Here is a 20,918-nt window from a genome sequence, read left to right as displayed (position 1 = left end):
ACATTTTCTTTATCCCTTCACCCATCAATAAACATTTAGTTTGTCTCCATGTTTTGGCTATTGTAAATAATGCCTCAAAACACATTGGGGGTGCATTCCAACTGCTTTCCAAAACAGCTAAATATGCAGGTCCAAAAAAGGAAGGTACTTTTCCAACTGCCACAGGTACTCCAAAGCCCATTCATCTCCTTCAGCATCCCAAAGATCAAGTACATGTTCTGCTCAGCTATAAAATGAAGTGGCAAACCTGTTGTACCACTGACATTACGGGACAGTTGCCTATAAAACCAGACTTCTGATGCTGAGCTCCAGCTGCACTTTCTCACAGGTCATCCTCCTCCTCTGGAAGATGACCAGATGTCTAGGCGACCTCTAGATCATGTTCATACTGTGCTGCCAAAGCTGTGTCCATGACAACCTCTGGTGGGGCAAGAGCTAGCATGGCGACAAACTCCCAAGTTAGGGTCTAGAATTAGTTTTCTAGCGAGCCACAGGAAGAGCTTTTTAAAGTTGTAGTTACTTTTGGCAGAAATGTCATAGTTCTGAAGGTACTTCTCTCTAAGACAATAGATTTTGCCTTAACTTTTCTGTCTTCAGGGTTCACTTTGTTGCCACACAGCACAATGGGGGTATTTTCACGTACTTGAACCAGATCTCAATGCCAGTTAGGCACATTCTTGTAAGTAACCCTTGATGTTAAATCAAACATTGTAATGGCACACTGGGCCAGGAAGTATTAGCCATCTCTCAGCCCACCCAAATTTCTCCTGACCAGCTGTTTACCATACATTGAACTTAATAGGTCCTCGTTGGTATGGAACACAAGGGGATGGACCTCAAAGCTCAACGTGGCTATGTACCTCTCAAGTTGACCAGTCAGATGACATTTCACAAATGTAGTTTTTCCAGTACTACCATTGCCAAACAATACAAGTTTGATCACCTTGGGCAGTCATTATACTGTTGCTTCCAGAAGTGTCTCTGGACAATCTGACAGAGCAGTATTTCATTCTCTTTGATGCAAGTGTAAATGGAATTGTTTTCTTGTTTTTCTGATAGTTCATTATTAGTGGGTAGAAACACAACAGATTTCTGTATACTGGTTTTGTATCCTGCAAATTTACCAAACTTATTAGTTTTCACAGTTTTAGGGTGGTGTCTTTAGGGCTTTTTATACATAGTATCATGTCATCTGCAAATAGTGACAGTTTTACTTCTTCCTTTCCAGTTTAGTTGTTTTTTATTTACTTATCTTGCCCAACTGCTCTGGGTAGGACTTCCAATAGCACACGAAGACAGTGGCAAAAGCAGGCATCCTTGTCTTGTTTCTGATCTTCAAGGAAAAGCTTTTAGCTTTTCCCCATTGAGTATGATGTTAGCTTTGGGCTTGTCATATATGACCTTTATTATGTATGGCATATTTCTTCAATACACGTTTTGTTGAGAGTTTTTATCATAAATGGATGTTCATCAAATGCCTTTTCTGCATCTATTGAAATAATTACACGAATCTTTTTCTCTTACCTTCATTTTGTGAATGCTGTGTATCACACTGACTGACTTACAGAGGTTGAACCATTTTTGAATCCCTAGAATATATCCTACTTTCACTTTGATCCTTTTAAGGTATTACTGAATTTGGTTTGCTAACATTTTGTTGAGGATTGTCTGCATATATGTTCATCAGGGATATTGGTCTATAATTTTCTTCCCTTGTGGTATCTTTGTCTGGTTATGGTATCAAGATAATGCTGATCTCATAAAATGAGTTTGGAACTGTTCCTTCCTCTTCTGTTTTTTTAAAAGAGTTTGAAGATTGGTATTAATTCATCTTTGAATGTTTAGTAAAATTCACTAGTAAAGCTGTCTGGTCTTGGACTTTTGTTTGTAGGGAGCTCTTAAATTACTGATTCAAGGGGCGCCTGGGTGGCTCAGCGGGTTAAAGCCTCTGCCTTCGGCCCAGGTCATGGTCCTGGGGTCCTGGGATCGAGCCCCGCATCGGGCTCTCTGCTCAGTGCAGAGCCTGCTTCTCTCTCTCTCTCTTTCTGCCTGCCTCTCTGCCTGCTTGTGTTCTCTGTCAAATAAATAAATAAAATCTTTAAAAAAAAAAAATTACTGATTCAAGGGGCGCCTGGATGGCTCAGAGGGTTAAGCCTCTGCCTTCGGCTCAGGTCACGATCTCGGGGTCCTGGGATCAAGCCCCGCATCGGGCTCTCTGCTCAGTGGGAGGCCTGCTTCCCCCTCTCTCTCTGCCTCCCTCTCGGCCTACTTGTGATCTCTCTGTCAAATAAATAAATAAAATCTTTTTTAAAAAAATTACTGATTCAATCTCCTTACTATTGATTGATCTGTTCAGATTTTGTTTCTTTATGATTCAAACTTGGAAGGTTATGTTTCTAGGAATTTAGCCATTTCTTCTAGGTTGTCCAATTTGTTGGCATACAATTGTTCATAATAGTCTCTTATCATCCTTTTTATTTCTGTGCTATCAATTGCAGCATTTTCTCTTTCATTTCTGATCTTATTTCCCTTTTTTTCTTGGTGAGTCTGCTAAAGGTTTGTCAATTTTGTTTATCTTTTCAAAGAATCAACTCTTAGGTTCATTCACATTTTCTATGATCTTCTTAGTTTCTTAGTCTCTATTTCATTTATTTCTGCTCTCATCTTTATTATTGCCTTCTTTCTACTAACATTGGGCTTCATTTGTTCTTAAAATTATAGTTTTCAAATATCAAAGAATAATTATCATACAGGTTATTACATAGAGATCTCCCTAAACTTAGATAACCACAAAGCCCTTTTTGGTATAGAGTCCTTCAGAAGGATAGTCCAACAATAGACTTTGTATTTTCTTTTACCATTGTTCCTCAGATTTTCATGTGTGTGTGAATCACCTGGGGATGGTGTACAAGTACAGATTCTGATTCAGATGATCTGGGTTGGAGGTCTGAGATTCTGCCTTTCCTACAAGCTTCCTAGAGCTGCCAGTGTTACTGGTCTTCAAACACATGTTCTAAGCAAGCTTCTAAGTCGGAATCTTTATTTCCACAGATGTTTCTCTTCCTACATTTCCTGTCTTGGTTAATGGTGTCACTATTTGTACAGTTACTCAACTGGAAACTTGGACACCAAATTCCCTTCCCTTCACACCTCCTTCTAATTCCACCTCAAATCCAACTTATTGCCAAGTTCCATTTGTCTCTTGAATCCATTTCACCATCTCCATCTCCATTATCTTTGTTCAGGACTTTTGTATCTTCCTATGGACTTTGAGTAGCCTCTTAATATCTCTTCCTGTCCTTGATCTTTTCTGTCCAAACTGTTGCTAGACACAGACATAATGAGATCAGTCCTTCACTTTAAAATTGGCACTGGTGTCCCACTGCCCACCAAATAAACCCCCAACTGCTCAGCATTGAGACATTCCAGGTCCTGCCAAATCTGATGTTAGAAAATTTTGGAGCTTTACTCCCACTACCAATTCATCATACAATAAGAGTTGTGACCACATTAGGTCATGCACCTCCCCAGAACAGACCACACATGCTCCCTTCTCTGGACCTTTGTTCAAGCTCTTCACTAATCAGTATAGTCTTTCTCCTACCTTCTTACCTAGAGGAATACTCTCATTATTCCTAATCTAAATATAATTTCCTTTGTTAAATGTCCCCCAATTATAATAAATTTTTACCTCCTTTACATTCTCAGAGATTTTTAAAGTATTTTACATATAGTTTCTTAAATGTTGCCTATAACCATTTATACATATGTTTTTGTGGTTAGCTCCTTAAGGGCAGTGATCATGCATGGCACATAAGAGATGTTTATTTATTCCTTTATCCATTTTTTTAAAACGCCATATGCATGTGATAAATGAGTAACTAAGCATGAGCATATTGGGTGGAGGAGAGTCAAATTGCTATAACTTCTTTTCAAACTGAGGTTGACTCATAAATAATATGGGCGCTAGGGGTGTTGGCACGGTCAAAAATATCATGCTTAGCGAAATAAGTCAAGCAGAGAAAGACAACTATCATATGATCTCCCTGATATGAGGAAGTGGTGATGCACCATGGGGGCTTAAGTGGGTAGGAGAAGAATAAATGAAACAAGATGGGATTGGGAGGGAGACAAACCATAAGTGACTCTTAATCTCACAAAACAAACTGAGGGTTGCTGGGGGGAGGGGGTTTGGGAGAAGGGGGTGGGATTATGGACATTGGGGAGGGTATGTGCTTTGGTGAGTGCTGTGAAGTGTGTAAACCTGGTGATTCACAGACCTGTACCCCTGGGGATAAAAATATATGCTTATAAAAAATAAAAAATTAATAAAAAAAGAAAAATTTACAATAAAAAATAAATAAAAATAAAAATAAAAAAATAAAATAAAAAATCCATGTATAATTTTTTACTCCCCCCAAACTGATAGCATACTGTTGAAGCCTTACCAATAACATAATCAACTAACACATATTTTTTACATTATATATACTATACATGACAGTATTAAAATAAGTTAGAGAAAAGAAAATCATTTAAAAAAGAAACTACATTTACAGTACTATACTATATTTATTTTTAAAAAAAGAAGAAGAAGAAGGATATATACACCATTCAAATCCATGTTATCCAACAGTCACCTATATAACCAGATAGGTACCTCAGACCACCTGAGGAAAATGCAGATTACTAGAAGCCAATCCCAGACCTACTGAACCAGAATTTTGAGATGATAGGACCACAGAAACTAAGTTTTAGCAAGAAATCCAAGTGATTTTTATTCAAGCTAATGTGTAAGAACCAGTGCCTATAATTTAAAAAGTAAACAGTTCATTGTGACCAACTTCCGCTCCTAAGGATTTAAAAATATTTAAGATAAAAAATCCTCTATTAGAGTGGCTGGCTCAGCCATCCTGGATGGCTCAGATGGTTGAGCATCAGATTCTTGGTTTCAGCTTGGACCATAATCTCAGGGTTGTGGGATAGAGCGTGGCATGCAGCTCTATGATCAGCAAGGAGTCTGCTTGAGATTCTCCATCTCCCCCCTCAGCCTGTCCCCTACCCCAATCAATGAAATAAATAAGTCTTAAAAAAACAATTCTCCTAGTCAAAGTTGAAAACTCTGTAAAGCAACGAAAAAAGTTAAGATCAATAAAGAACAAAATCATATAAAGATTTGGTAAGTCTTTTGAACAAAAAACTTGCTATTGAGCTCACAATAGTTCTTTTTTAACATTTTCTGGTCAGTGACAATTTAAAGCATGTACATGGATGCTAATTATTTCAGTAAAGCTAGGCTATTCCAGTTGCCACATTTTTCTGAGGCACAAGAATTGATTTTAAGTTCTCTCTTTTTTCTCTGCAGTATTTAAAAACAACTGATTCCTAAATCACAATTGAGATCACCTACTCTTTGTTACTAGGGATCCACACAAAACTGAAGGCCATCTTTATGAATATAAGAGCTAAATGAAAGTTAAATTGTCACATTCTTTACCATGCTGCACACTTTCAGAATTTCATTTAAAAAAAAAAAAACCCACATAATTAGTTTAGCTTTACCAGGAAAAAAAATTTTTTGAATGACAAGGTCAGGCTCCTGACCTTTTAGTAAATTAGAGAAGATTGCCATAAATTGCACAATATAATGAAACACCAATTTGCATATTTGCTGCTATATTAAAAGGGATCAGTTTTAGCTCACAAAGCAGAACAAACAAAAACATGCATTTTAATAACTCAAATTACTCCCAGGAAGTGACCCTCAGCAGAAAGCCTGATTATCACTACTTAATTAGAAGCCTTGGAAATCTAAATCCTCCTTTAAATCCTATTCTGGGTACAGTGAAAGATGAAGCCATGAGTTTTGTCTAAGATTCAATATTTACTCTTTACTAATATGTTTGCTGGAGAGACTTCCCAAGCATTATAAAGACATGCAAGAAAAAATTTAATATTCAAAGAAAGAGTGCACAAAACCTGTGTTGGCTTGCAGGTGCAAAGCAATTAACAAGCTGGCATTTACAGTACTTTTAATTAATTAATTAAAAATGCAAAGCTGACTTTCATTTCTTTAAATGTTTGAACATTTTATCCATCAATAATAAAGCACTACATGCTGCTGGGCGACAACAGCTGGTAAATGAAAAAAGTTAGTCCAGTGTTAAAGTAAGTGAAGAGAGATTGGGAATTTGCTAGAGCATCTTCATCTCTTCCTACCCCGCAGCCTACCCCCTCTAAGGATACTATGAAACTTCGTGTCAAATGAGAGGGGAAACGGCCTTTTGGCCACTCTGAGTCATAAACTGACAGTGACAATATTTGATGTGACATAGTAACCTTGAATGGGAATGAAAACAACAAAGCTTATTACAATTATGCTCCCCATTAAGGACCTGCCGCTCTGTTTCCTTCGGGGAGCAGAGTTGTTTGGAATTGAGGCTGTGCACCTCCATCTTATTTATAAAGGTTAAAAACATAATTAACAGAGGGAATTTCAATAATTCGCAAATTACATTCTAATGTAATGCTGCCGTGACTAATTTTACAGCTGGACGCTGCTCGAACAACGACGTTACCGGTCCCTGTGAACACATTTTTGGTCAGTACATATTTAAAAACAACAGCATTAATGTACTTTAATTAAAACATAAATACTACAGTGCTACCTCGGTAGGCATTCACTCAGCTGGAACTAACTGTATTTGCTTAATCTACAATTTTAGATGTATTAGCAAAAATAAATGTTGGTGAATGTAAGAGCCTGATTACATATCTTGGGTAAATTGGTGATAATGAGTCAAGAGACTTTGTGTTCATTCACATATATTAGAATAAGAATCATTATGAAATTAAAGCTAAGATTAATCCTGCTAATGACACCACAGAGCATCTGGGAATAAGATAACCCAGATGTCAGATTCACTGTGCTACTGTGCTGCTATTTGATAGAGTAACCCTTGAAGTGTTCTTTTAAAGAAGATAGCTGCTACCCCCCCCACCAGTCCCAGCACTTGAAATGCAAATGAGTGACAAGATAGTCTAATAATGAGAGCAGATTCTAGCAGTAAAGAAAATGAATAAATTAAAAAAAAAAAACCCTCTGCACCACTGATAAGAACAAGCAGCAGGCACCCTGATGTCCTCAATTAGGGTGGATGACATCTGCTGAGCATTTCTCTCTAATAAAGCCCTCACTCGGTATTCCAAAGCACACGATTCTAACACTGTTAACATTTTAATGTCCTGGGCGTGCGTGGTAACATTAATTACAAGATGATTTGGATGACTTCTGAATCTCTTTTATGTCTTCCGCAGAAGAGAACACAGCGTTGCAGCTTTGATATCATAAATAAAATGGGGACGCCTGCCAAGCATGAAAGGTATCCTGAAGTCACTTGCGTCTGCTGTGTTGTCCTGAACCTCCGTAGCCAGGCAGAGAGAATCCTCTGGGCATTTACAGAGGGTCAGTAGCTATGCATTTTAGGGGGAGCCTATGTGGCTCTCAAGGATTTTTTTTTTTCCTTTATGCTAAAGGTGAACATTTTTGTTGCTGTTTTTAATTCCTAATGAGCTTAAAGTCCAATTAATATTTTTCTAAGCACAGTTTGCCTTCCTAATAGCTATTTTCATGAGCTTTGGCAAGTGTCACCAGGGCTTTCTTGTTTGCTGGCTGGAAGATGGGAGCAGTTTTGCCCCTTATTCAACAGACTAGCACAAAGCACTGGCACTAACAGGGGACCCGGGGTGGAGAGGGAAGTAGGGGGACATGAGAGAAAAGAAATTTGTTGGTTCTCCTGCTACATAACTGGCACTGTATCACCATCATTCCTACAAAGATACTATTATTACCTCTATTATATGGGGAAGAAACTGGGGCACAGAGAGATCATGTAATTTATTTGCAAGTTATTAAACATGAAATAAAGAGCAGAACCAGGATTCAAACCCTGTCTGACTGAGCTCAAAGTTCATGATCCCACTGTCCCTCTTCACTACACCCATGGCAGTCACCAGGGCTGTTCCCAGATGCCCCAGGTCTCATCCTTTGGGGCATATGATAAGGTTAGGTTTCCTTGCCCTCTTTTCTCACCCTGACCCCTTTTCCCTAAGAGGAATCATGAATGTCTCTCGGCCTGGATCTGAGGATGACTTGGAGCAGAGCCCACAGCCAACCTACAACAGACATGAAGAATGAGTGAGAAATAAATGTTATTTAAGGCCCTGAGATTGTGAAAATATTAGTTACTGCAGCGTAACCTAGTCTATTCTGACGAATATAATACTAAACATGTACAAATCTATAAAGTCCCCAAGTGACCTCAGAAATGGATGAAGAAGGATGGAAAAAATAAAAGTGAGGAGAGACGTGACTGAAAAGGTGGCTCAGGAACTGTAAGACCTGGGAGAAAAAGATTGCAATGCCATTAATCCTAACAGGTGCCTCTTACATGTGCGAATGGCTCCCCCTAGAGTTTGGCAATGCCCAACCTAGACCATGGTGAGCAGGGGCCCTGCCATTTCTAGCCCTGCTACTTTGAGAACATGGCTCCCCACATTTTTTACAGATTAAGCCAGATTTGCAGGGTGTGCTGGGTATAGAATTCATATTCAGTCAACAAACATATGCCCAGCCCCAAAAATGAGCTTGCTCACTCAAAACATCAGGAACAATTCATCAACACATGTATTACGGCACTTGTCCATGGATCAAAATGAATCTTGATGGCACATTACTGTCACCAGATACATACAATAAAATAATGTTATAGAGTCATGGAGATGTGTATCCAAATGTGAAAGGAAGAAGAGAAAAGACCCTTTTGGGTTTTCATAATTAACTCACTACGGTAGGGATTTACTGCCACAACAGGAGGGTTGTCGGAGGGGAAGAGAGAAAATGAGATACAGCAATGAGACGATACCTGTGAGAATCGAGCCCCTTTTCTCTCTTTTATCTCTTTCCTACCTCTGTTTGGACCACTCCCGTGAAATATTCTAATTCTCTGTGCCAACTCAACCCTACTCAAAAGACATGCAGTTTGTCAAAATAACAAACGACCAGGAGGTTCCCAGTCCCCAGCCACCCATCAAAAGTTCTCCAGAGTATTACCCAAGGTCCCAGAGCTAGTGAACAGGGTAGCGCACTTAAAGAACTGAAGCAAGTAGTAGAACTTTGTGGAATGGAGGCAGAATGGATCTCAAGCAGAAAAACCACACACAGCTGCAGGTCCCCTCCTTCACATCCCAGTGGCACCGTCCAATGGCAGCATTCCTCTGGGGACCACTAGAGGATTCTCAATGAGTGAATCAGCTCCCAGTGTCTGGTAGTCCCAAGTTCCACCTATCCACCTCCACTTACAAGAAAGCTGGTTAGTAAGAGTGAGTGTTGAAGAAAGTTTTTATCTTGATTAGGACTCTAAAACCAGGTGTGTAGAGCACCTCAAGCACTTCTAAAGATGTAGGGAAAAGGTACACTTACAACCACATTCATACTCAACCTAGCAGCTCCCCAATGAAAGGATTCAGTCCCAACATTTATGTTCTAGATAATGAAGTAACCCAATACAAACACTCATGAAGCCTACTCGTGACATCACCATGACCTTTCACTGCATCGTGACTTAGCGTGGGGGTCACATCCTTACCAAGAATGCCTTCTGCTGGGACTTGGTGAATGCCCACTCGTCCTTCAAGATACAACTCAAGGGTCCTCATAAAGCGTTTTCAGATCCACTCCGCCAGAGGAGCACACAACCTCCTTTGTCCCACTCCTCTCTCATACCACGGAACTCACTCTCCTGCTGTAACCACGTCACACGTCTCCTCCTCCACTGGATGGTAGGGCCCTTGGGGTAGAGGTGGGGTGGCTTCCCCCATCCCCAGCAGGATGCCTCCTACACAGGAGGTGCTCAGTACCTCCTTACGAATATTGACAGTGGTGGGCAGATTTAAGATGCTGTGCCATCTTGGAAGATACATAATACCCATATATTCTTATTGGGTGCTTAAGGACTGGCTCAGCTATTGCTTCTGACAGACATTTAGTACTTTTTATCTCCCCTTCTGAAGGCTTTGGCATCACCTTTATACCTTCCTAGACACTTTTTTTAGTTTTTTAATAAGGTATCCTTAGATGAGCCTCATCCAATTAGCATTATTTTGTGCCTGGCTGTGACAAGATAACTGGAAAATCAATGAAAACAAAGGCTGAATGGCCTGAGTTCTCATGACTGAGTGGGCTCCTAGGTGTCTTTTACACAGAATAATTTATGGAAGCATCCTTTAAGTACAGGCATTTCCATCTGTTTCACCTTCACTCTTGAGGGGAAATGAAATCGGAAGATATTTAGTCTGTTCCCAACCTAATATTTTTAACCTCTTCTTCCCAGTGTTTGGAACTTTCAGTCCCACATCTTTGAACAACATCTCAGCGGCAGGAGATGAATAATAACAATCGGGGTCTTGTCGACTTGGTGCCAGGCAGCGTGCTAGGGATTTCCAGGCTCAGTGAACTTGGTCTGGTCGGGGAAGGAGGGTGGGGGAAATATAAGAGGCATTTAAAAAATAAATGCTAAATGGAGATACAATCAGTCCCTGGGTGAAAAAGACAGAAGGGCGCTCAGCCACAGGGGGGACAGAGGAAGACAGACCAGGCAGACAATAGAGGGAAAAGAAGAGAGAAGAAAGGGAGTCTAGGTAACACATGACCTGTGGAGAGCTGTGTGCAGAGGATGTGGTGTGAGGTGAGGCATGACGGCGGGGGCAGCCCGTCAGGGCTCCTGCAGGTCATGCTGAAGATTTGACTTTGCTGATAATGGGGAGCACCTGAAGTTTGGAAGGAGGGGGTGACAGAACTCAACCTGCATTTCGAAAGGATATTTTTGAAGGATATTGGGGAGGGAAGGCCATTGGAGGTATCATTAGGAAGCTTTTGCAGAAACTCTAAATCATTGAGAGTTTTTATTTTTTGTTTTTCTGATGAGAATAAGGACAAATTGAGGGTCTGGGTAATGATTTCATTCAACAGAATGAAAGGTTAGTGCTGAATTGGGTCCAAATGGCTATAAAAATTAAATTTGGAAAGAGAATTTTAGCCCTTTAACTTAAGACTGTGAACACTGGGCTTCTCTTCTAGAATATGCTCAATGTCAGTCGCAGATGGGGCCCCATAGTTAAGCAAGGTCAAGAGATGTAAACAGAAAACCAGGATGCTGTATATTATTACATGCTTTCATAGAGGTTTGTACATGAAAATTAGCTGAGAAGAGGAAGGATTGGATACTACACTGGAAACAGGAAGAGTCAGATCATTTCCCAAAGGCAATGTGAGATGGGTCCTGAAGTATGGATAGGAGTCTGTCACCCAGATAAAGGGAGAAGACAATCATTCTTAGTTTAAGAGGGGGAAAGGCACTATGGCAGAAGTGTCTAATTCACAGAGAGGATAGCTATCCTTCCTGAAGGAAATGCTGAGGTTTATGAAAAATCTCCACAAAAATCAGTATTCTCTTTTTAAACATTTATTTTTTTATTTATTATTTTTTTAAGATATTTATTTATTTATTTGACACAGAGAGAAAGATCACAAATAGGCAGTGAGGCAGGCAGAGAGAGAAGGAAACAGGCTCCCTGCCGAGCAGAGAGCCCGACTTGGGGCTCGATCCCAGAATCCTGAGATCATGACCTGAGCTGAAGGCAGAGGCTTAACCCACTGAGCCACCCAGGTGCCCCCAAAATCAGTATTTTCTTTAATAAGCGTTCATGAACCTGTCACCCACGAATTTATCTTTATCTCTTTAAAAAGTCAGTTCTATCTTCACCTCTTGGGACTATGAACTCAATGCTTATCATTAACTACTGCTCATTCCGCTGAAATTCACTTCATTCCAGTTTCAAGGAGTGTGTCTACGAGTCCTGCTTTTTCAGGAATTGCTGTTGAGTTTATACCATATCTATTGATACTCCTCATCTTTCAATATCAGAGAACCTTAATTTCTTTTGGTCATATTTATTTGTCCGTATTTCTTTTCTCATCCCAAATCCAGGTTCATTTGGACTAATAACTGGCTCACTCCACCCACTCTTGCCATCTGGAAACTCACTGTAATGAAATATGAACATCTCTCCACGTATTGCCACCTATCTCTGCCACTTCCCCCCATCACTAAATATTGTTATAATGCCTGTTGGTGTATCAGGATATTTTCATGTGTATGTTAGCTTTCCCATGTTCCTGAAATAACATACCATGCACAGATTCAATCCAAGAATTCTAGAGAAAAAGGGCCCCAAGGACAATATTATATGTGGCATCATAAACCCAAACATTTAATTATTTGACCTGCTTCCCCAAATTATTTCCCAATGTTTCTCTAACTATGCTTGACAAGCACAAGGCACAGTAACTCTTATTTAACCACAGTTGGTTCTTTACTGTCTCTCTTCTTTCTTTCCGTGGGTAAGAGAGTTCCTTTAATAAAAGTGATTGTCTCAGAGGGAACTTAAATCCCACTGCCTCCCTCCAGTGCTGCACTTAATGTTGTATGTTTAACAACACCTGGGGGATTACACTTAAATCCTGGAAAATCTTTAAGCAGCAACACACTGGCAACGGGAAACTCTCTGTCCCCTGAGATGTCAGGGACACGGAAGAGCTGGAGAGGTGGGCTGTCTGAGAGAGGGTCCGTCCAGAGGATGGAGAAGCTACTTGCGGGATGGAGCAGAAATGCGTGCAGGCTCCCCTCCACACCCGACAGATGGACGGGGTACCGAGGGTCCTCCCAATGTCTGGGGTTTGGGAATGAAATGATCAGATACAGTCTCAGGAAGATCCAAGTGGTCTGCATGACCATCTACCTGCACCCTGGCCTGCAATCAAGATCTGATTTATACCCTCCCAAAGAAGAAACTTTTGCCAATTTTAAAATATCCTCTAACTGTGGTTCGACCGGCACGCATTCACACCTGTGCTCACATGCGCCCTCACCTGCACCCGCACAAACCATCGCTCAGTCCGGGACTTGATAAACTTTGTTTCAGCTTTCTTCATTGCCTCTAACCAAATTTTCCCTGGCTAAAACTAAAACCCACTTCAGTTTAGCTCTGCCTTCATGGTAGAAGGAAACAGCTGGTCATCCTTTAGGGAAAAAACCCTGCACACAACACTTTAGATAAAACATGTATACTTTTTAGTTTTTTTTAAGCCCAGAAGCAACCCCGGAAAACATCATTATAATGACCTCTTAGACTGAGTCTCACAAAATCGAGGTGCTTTCTTCATCCTTCAAACATCTGTTGGGCACTGACTCTGCAAAAAAACTGTGCTGATGCAGCATTATTAACAGAGCACATTAAATGACCGGCATTTATTAAGGCTCTAAAAACTTCCACAGCTCTTATTGACTCCTATGACAAATGCTTCACTGACTATTGGCAATGATTCTTTGGACTACAGACAAATAGTTAAAAATAAATTAAAAGTTTAGGGTTTTTTGGTTTGTTTAGTTTTGTTTTTTTGTGAGGTTTTTTTGTTTGTTTTTTTAGTTTTTTGTTTTAGTGATTACACTTTTCATAAAATTCTAGTGGGCACTGTCAGCAATGCTTGATCTTACCAAATAAGGAGAATTTTTGTGACGCAATGGAAGAAGAGAGTCATTTTCTTACTTCTTCCAAGATAGAAAACTACCTGCTAATTTGTGTATATCCAGACACTGCTCTGGCAAGTAAGTCCAAGGACATAACAAGTAATAAACCAATAAGCATTTTGCCTTGAAAAACCCATTTCACGTTTTACCCCCTGAAGTACCAAGGCTCAAGAAAAAGTAGTTTTGATATGAAAGAACAAAAGAACAGGTGTGCTGGAATGTCTGAGATGAATTCAGTCTAACTACGGGGGTACAACCTCCCCCTACAGAGTCACTGAATTACCCCATGTGCTGGCTGAAGGCCATAGCTCAACACATCTCTTCCTTATTCCGTGGCACATTAGCATTTTCCTGATTTCCTATTCCATGACAGAGTTTAAGACTTCCTTCAAAGTTCCCCTTTGAAGCTAGGTCTAGTTAGGTCTCTGGCTTTTCTGTCAAATGCATAGAGAAACGCTTTGTGCACTAATATTCAGTGTACTTAGGTGTTTAATAAATACAAAAAGTTGCCCAACTGAGGAAAAGATCATTGAAAATTCTGTTTCTAGAGACACCTCAGTGACTCAGCCAGTTGCGCGGCTGACTCTTGATCTGGGCTCAGGTCATGATCTCAGGGTCCTGGGATGGAGCCCTGAAACGGACTCTGCACTCAGCACGGAGTCCGCTTGAATTGTCTCTTTCCCTCTCCCTCTGCCCCTCCCCTGGCTCGTGCTTGCACTCGCTCTCACTCTCTCTCAGTAAATAAAATCTTTTAAAAAATTATAGTTCTACATTAAAGAAACTGATATGAGGCTTAATATTGCATAATGTTTCCTTTGGTATTGGACAGTTTATAGCCGTTCCCCCACTCTCTTTAAAGCCGTGAACATGGAAATACCGGCCAGCCTTGCTACTAATCCAAGAGGTTTCGTCCTGTTTGATCTCACAGATAGAACTTCGGTGGAATTTGGCTATAGTTCCATCTTAAAGTAAATTATATCACTGTTAGCTTTTATATATGTATTTGAGAGGGAAGAAGGACAGAAAGGGAATCTTATCAGGTACCACACCTGTGGAGCCCCTCAGGGTTCCATCTCACAACACTGAGATCATGACCTGAGGTGAATTGATGGGTCAGATGCTTAACCCACTGAGTCAACCAGGTGCCCCCAGCTTTTTAATTTTAAACGGATAGTTTTCAGAAGAAACGTCATCCTTCTTGTAGAAGTTCTACAGCCCACCTGTTCATCAGTGATTTCCACACTGGGCTGATTGTGAAACCTTTTCACTGTTCCATCATCCAGTCTCCAAAAGATTACGGAACACCGAGTTTCTGTTGATGACGGACAGACCAGGAACGCAAAGATAAGATAATATGAAATACCAAAGAGACCGAGGGGCTTGCTAGAGAACAAATGTGTGCAATAATAAGGCCCACTGACTCGGTTTCCTCAAAAGAAACATCACCTTTCCATGTTTTTGATCCGTGTTTTCGATGACGAAGGCAATGAGTGTTTTCAGATGGAGGCCTGTCACTCACACTTGAGAAGCTATTGCTAAATCCTAGGAATCAAAGGGCTAGAAAAAGATGTAAAAAGAAGGCTAATAAGTTCTCTGCTGACTTCAGGATCTTCGGTCCCTGTCCCCTCTCATCCCAGCATTACCATTCTAGGTCATGTAATTTTTAAAAGCAAAAGCTACTCAGAACCAAATATAGAAATCTCTGGAGAATAATGAGGACCAGATGGCTCTGATCCTTGGCTTTCTTCGAAAATCTGTTTTCATGATAACTTATCAGCACACTTACCATTTCTTTGACATAGGGAAATATCAGTGTTCTTTTCCAATACCTGTTTTTCAGATGAAAAAAATAAAACGTAGGCCACTCAGACTGAATGAATGAAGACTTACCTTGCCGCCACTAGCACCACTCTCTGGGCTGTCTAGAGAAGACAGACAAGCACTTTTTTATACTTAGATGTTGCCTCAGAAGACAATTAGTACCGGTTGTTATATATTGCTAAAGGGGGTGGCTAGAAAAATATCTCTTCCAACCCAGTGGTTATTATATTCAGCAGCACTGGCCCAGCTCCTCATGGGTTCGTAAATACTAATCAAGCAACAGGTAGCCTTGTTCATTTACCTTGGGGCACATTATGCCGTAGTTTATCTTGCGGATAACGACAGACCAGGACACAGGATTGCTAAAGCTGAGCGTGCAGCAGCTGAGTTTTGTTTTTCTCTTGTAAAGTCAGGCATCTAGTTAAATCTACTTCAGCATTTCCCAGGCTAGCCTTATTAGATGGAGTAACACTGTGGGCCCTTGATCACACATTTGTTTTGACATTAGAACAGATTCAAAACTGTATTCTGAGTTGAAATCCGGACTTTTCTAGAGACACTCTCTTGGCTCCTTGTAAAGCAGGGACAGAGCCCTTCCCTCCAGGCCACCTACCTTACTCGACTGCCCCAAGTTAGCCTTTCTCAATTGTCTGTTAAGATAGATAAAACACACCGGCTGTGCTGTAGCTACTTTACAAGGAGTACATCCTACCCAAAATCCCAAGCGAGAGGAATGATATTTGGAAGGATCTCCTGGAAGAGAGAGTCAATACCTTCCTCCAGGATCTCCAAGTTCCACTCCCGGGTTAAGCCAGGTCACAGAGAGCAGGGTGCTGGGATGCATTGTTTGACCGGCTGCAGCAAAATGTTTTTCCTGAAATCACAGTTTGGCAGGGTGTAACTGGCTTTTTTTTTTCAGGGACTGGATATAAGTAGTATGGATACCCTTGAAAGTAAAGATTTGAGAAATGGTTATGTAATAAAACCTCCTGGTCTTGGTAACTGATTAGATGTGAGCTAGGAGGGGGAAGGAAAATCAAATTTCTCATGTGGATTTGTAATGAATGATGGCAAATTCAATATCAATGCATTGAGGCTCAAATGAAGACACTCAGAGTTGGAGAGGCATGTGAGCCATTTAAGGTCTTGTGTCCAGCACACATTAGAATAAATGGGTCAGAAGTCAGAAAAGAGGTCAGCACTACAACAGAAGCAGAAAATCGGCACAACATCAGTGGTCTAAGGGACCAGCATAGGAAGAGGATCCAAGAAAGCCATTTAGAAAAGAAATCTGATGACACACAAACCATAGCATCAATATTCCCAAATATGAAATTGTTTGACACCAAATGGCATGAAATTGACAACGTGCCCATCAAACCTGGGGGGGGGGGGGAAGAGAGAGAGAGAGAACCCAGCAATTTCATCGAGTGTAGGAATAAACAAAGACTCATGCATGACAGGTTAGTTCTCACCAAATACAGATATTTTTACTGCCTTCTACCTCAATGAGAATATTTCAATGAGGAAGAAAAAAAAGCCAGGTTGTTTGATCAAAAAAAAAGTTATGATTTCAAAGTGGACACCTGCTAGCCACAGAAAAATATCCACACAAATACATAACAAGCTATTAATAGTAATTATCTCTTGGGCTCGTGTGTTAAAAGAGACTTCCATTTTCTTGTATGTTTCTGTAGTACTGGAAGTTTCCTAACAGTCAAGCATTTTTAAGCAGAAAGAAAGCTTAAAAGAAAACCAAGTGGACACTTCAATATCTTTCTAATAAATTTGAATTCTGTCTCTGCTGTCTTCTTCAACTGTCAGTACCAACTGAAGGAAAGCTGCTTTCATTTTACCTGTGTCTGCTGGACCAGGAGATGCCACAGGACTCCGGTTTAAGGGGGAAAGTGTGACCTCCAGTATAAGAACTAGAACACAGCCTGTCCTTTGGCAGGCCTGCTGCTTCTCTACAGGGGATTGATTACTCAACAGAAATGGAAAGCAGGCTCCTGGTGAATCCACTATCTGTCACCCACAAGCAACCCTGACCCCCAAAGCCTGCGAGCCAGGTAGGAATGAAGCTTCCTGTCCATCTCAGCACCCGCTTCCTCTGCACCCCAGGTTCTCCGGAGGTCAGACTTCCATGCCACATTCTATACCTGCAGCTCCACGGAGACCATATCTGGGACCAAAAGGTCAGCCCACCTGGATTGAGAGGGCATCTGCCCAGGCCTTGCAAGGGCTGTTAGTTCCACATTTGCAGATAGAAACTTACCCCCTGTTGCTCACACTGATGAACCTAATGGTCTCCTGGCATGCCAAGGTTCACAGCCATCTGCTCTGTTGGCCTCATGCCCACGTTGAAGGTGGTGTGCTCCGTTCAGATGGAGTGGGCCATGGATAGCCACCAATGAGAGGACTGGAAAGTAGGACCAGTGAATGCAGTTAGTGATGCCTTATTTGCAGGAAGACTTCCCGGTAGCTAATAAGGCCACATGCAGAACACATGACGTGCTGCATTACAAGGCAGCAAATCTACTGACTGTTGACCTGACATCACTGAGGCTGCCTTTATTCTGTATCCCTTCTAAGTGGTCATCGAATGTGGAATTGTGAGCTTAGAGGAGGTAAAACCTGGCTGGCTAGCCTTCTTCTGAGTGACCAAGCAGTAGACAAAGGTTAGAGCACCATGTGTGGGGGAACCTTACCTGAGATATGTGGAAGCAGTTTATTAAACTGTGCCCAGAGCTGGATCCGATCCTCCAGTGAAGCACCACGGGAGGGAAACGGGCCTTTCTATAGGCTTTTTAGATACGGTTGCCCCCCCCCCACACACACACACACACTTAGTATATACATATACTAAAAATTTACTGTTTATCAAAAATTCTAATTTAGCTGGTGACCTGTATTTTTATCCTCTAGCTCTAATAACCCTACTTTTAGATCAGGCTAAAAAGGCAGGGTGGGGCAAGGAGGCAACCTTAAAGATCTTTGGGACAAGCCTAGGACAGTTGGCAGAAGTAATATCTCAGAATCAGAGCAGCTTAGAGAAATCCTCTTTCATCTGCAAATACTCCCTTACCTATGACTGAAGTGCCTCTGGTTGTTGAAGGATTCCTAGTTTAATCGTGTTTTAAATGACAACACTTCTCTCAAGCTTTATCTTCTATACACATGCACTTCTGGCCAAACTCTTGTCCCTACTGGTCATTGCAAGGTGACACACTACCAAGTCACTGCAGCCACCTAGAACGGTCTAGTTTCCTCATCAGTGCTTTAGGTCAGACAAGCACAGAGCAAAAAAGAACATCAACATAGGAAGCAGTGGAACCTGGGCTTGGATCCCAGATTTGCTAGTTAATAACTACAAGTTCTGGGGCAAGTTTCTTCATCGTTTCTTAACAAACTCCAAGATTTTATTTCTTCATCTTCAAAGCACAAGCCATAATCCCGCTTCAGCAGGATATGAGAAGGAAATATGATCATATACTAATGGGAATTATCTGAACCATAGAGTTACTTAAAAACAATAGTTACTATTACTCCTGTTGTTGTCTGTATAGTATTCACGGCTCAGCCCCCAGGCACAGGAACCTAGCAACCAACCGTGCCTGGGTCTGAACCCTGACTTTCTCAAGCTCTTTTTGTCTCTCTCATAAGCTTAAGCAAGTTATTCTGCACACCTGTGCCATAGTTTACCCATAAGTAAAATGAGCATACAGACAATGCCTACAAAATAGGAAGTGCCACGTAAGCACTGGCCATTATTACTGGCTTTCGCGAAGCATTCCCAGAGCAGGATGGTACAATCCCGTCTGAATTTCTTTAGCACCTTACCAGTCCCATGTGCTTTTGGCTCCTAGGATGTGTCTCATCCTCTTGACTGTTCTCACAACAGGAGTTCATTGAGTGATGATGAGGGCGATGAAGGTAAAGCAAACATGTAGGGCATTATGTGAGTAAGCACATGGGCCAGATGATGTGTGGACAGACAGCAGATTACCTCTATTTACTATGTCTACTGTGTGCCTGGCACTATAGTAGCTACCATATGCATCCTCTTTCATTGCGTGTCCTATCCACCTTATGAGTTAGGCTATTGGCTTTCCCTCTTACAGATGGGAAAACTCAGTTTAGAGAGTGTCAGTAACTTGCCTTCGCTTGTGCTGCCCATAAGGTATTTCAATATTCATCCCCGGGTGATGTGGAGGAAAAGGAACCCTTGTGTCCTGATAGTGGGAATGCAAACTGGTGTAGCAACTGTGGAAAACAGTATAGAGTTTCATCCAAAAGTTGAAAAACAGAAGGACCATTTGATCCAGTAATTCCACCACTGGATATTTACCCAAAGAACATGAAAAAAAAAATTCAAAAAGATATACACAATACTCAACCCTATGTTTACTGCAGCATTATTTATAATAGCCAAAATATGGAAGCAGCCCACATGTCCAATGATAGATGAATGGATAAAGAAGAGGTGGTATGTATATATGTATGTATACACACACATATACCACCTGAACTATTACTCAGCCAATAAAAAGAACGAAATGTGGCCATTTGCTAGGACATGGATGGAATCAGAGAATGTTATGCTAAGTGAAACGTAAGTCACAGGAAGACAAATACCATAGGATTTCACTCATATGTGGAACTTAAGAAACAAAACAAATGAAAAGAGGAAAAAAGACACAAAGAAGCCAACTCTTAACTATAGAGAACAAACAGGTGGTTAGCAAGGGGGAGGGGGATGGGCAAAAGAGATGAAGAGGATCGAAAGTACACCTGTGATGGGCACTGAGTAACATACAGAATTGCTGAATCACTTTATTGTACACCTGAAACTATTGTAACACTGTATGTTAATTACACTGGAACTTTAAAGACCGAATTTAAATAAGAAATAATTATAAAATTTTCAAAAATTAAAAAATAATTTCTTTTAAGTAGGCTCTATACCCAGTGTGGAGCCCAGCACAGGGCTCGAACTTATGAACCCAAGATCAAGAATCAGAGACTTAACTGACTGAGCCACCCAGGTGTTCCTTAAAATTTTAAGATTTATCCTCAGGCAACTAGACAGTAGAGCCAATGCTCTAACCCAGCCTGCTGTTCCGCCTTGGACAAATCACTCAAATTCACTGAGCCTTAGTCTCCCTAGCTGTGAAATAAGGGTGGTAATAGTGGCTCCATACTGCAGTGACGATGAAATGAGGTCATTCGCATGAGGTGCTTACCACCACATGTGTTTCGCGCTCAGCACATACCCAGCAATTACCAGGTGTTAACAGCAACTTGCAACCTGGGGGTTGGGAACATACCCTTTAACTCCTGCCAACCGAACACAGACCTGAAAAACACACAAGGAAAACCAAAGCCTCTGGTGCCAGGAATGATTCAATTACTGTCACTTGTAGGTCTTCCCTGGCATTCCCTAAAGGAGTC

At 41.1% G+C, this 20,918-nt stretch overlaps 1 pseudogene; it reads right to left on the bottom strand.

The window, feature by feature from the left end:
- Positions 1 to 322: 322 nt before the first annotated feature.
- The window catches only part of LOC101674030, a 59,232-nt pseudogene continuing 38,636 nt past the window's right edge, over positions 323 to 20,918 (bottom strand).

The sequence above is a fragment of the Mustela putorius genome, unplaced genomic scaffold (assembly GCF_011764305.1).
Source record: "Mustela putorius furo isolate JIRA1106 unplaced genomic scaffold, ASM1176430v1.1 tig00003853_pilon_pilon_pilon, whole genome shotgun sequence".
In the NCBI taxonomy this organism is placed as follows: domain Eukaryota; kingdom Metazoa; phylum Chordata; class Mammalia; order Carnivora; family Mustelidae; genus Mustela; species Mustela putorius.
The sequence above is the reverse complement of the archived record's forward strand: the minus strand, read 5'-3'. Positions and strand labels throughout refer to the sequence as shown.